Here is a 901-nt window from a genome sequence, read left to right as displayed (position 1 = left end):
ATGCAAGTGCTTAACCCTACTCAGTCCCTTCGTAAGGGGATCTGTTGGGTCCTCTTCTGACGATACCCTCTTAACCACGAGGAGCCTCTCATCTACCCGATGTCTAATAAAGTGATATTTCCTATCGATATGTCAGGATCTGCCATGATCCCTCAGTTCCTTGGTCAAGGCAACCGCTTCTTCATTATCACAGAAAATCTCCACAGACTCCTTTATGGTTGGCACAACTCCAAGGTCTCCGATGAAGCTCTTCAAACATATCGCATCCTTTGACGTTTCGCTCGCCGCTATGTATTATGATTCACACGTTGAATCAACTACGGTCTCTTGTTTGGAATTCTTCCAAGTCACTGCTCCTCCATTCAGGGTAAAGACCCAGCCCAACTAAGAACGGTAGTTGTCTCAGTCGGTTTTGAAAATTGGCGTCACTATACCCTCACACCCTTAAGTCATCACTCCCACCGAGGACAAGAAACCATTCCTTGATCCTCCGAGGGTACTTAAGAATTTTCTTGACTACGGTTTAATGTGCTCTGCCAGGATTCCGTTGATATCTGCTGACCATACTCAAAGCAAAGGCCACATCAGGCCGACTACAATTCATAGCATACATGATCAAGCCAACTGCGGAAGTGTAATGTACTTGGCTCATCTCTGATATCTCGACTTCAATGTTCGGGCTTTGATTCTTACTCCACTTGGCATTTCATTGGATCGGTAACTCCCCTTTCTAGGAATTCTCCATACTAAAACATTTTAGTACCTTTTCCAAGTAAGTATTCTGACTAAGTCCTATTAGTCTCTTTCTCCTGTTTCTCACTATCCTTATTCCCAGAATATAGGCAGCCTCTCGGAGGCCCTTCATAGCAAAACAGTTACCAAGTCAGGACTTAACTTCTTG

Source organism: Lactuca saligna, chromosome 8 (genome assembly GCF_052625555.1).
Source record: "Lactuca saligna cultivar CGN05327 chromosome 8, ASM5262555v1, whole genome shotgun sequence".
In the NCBI taxonomy this organism is placed as follows: Eukaryota; Viridiplantae; Streptophyta; class Magnoliopsida; order Asterales; family Asteraceae; genus Lactuca; species Lactuca saligna.
This window is presented reverse-complemented; position numbering follows the sequence as displayed.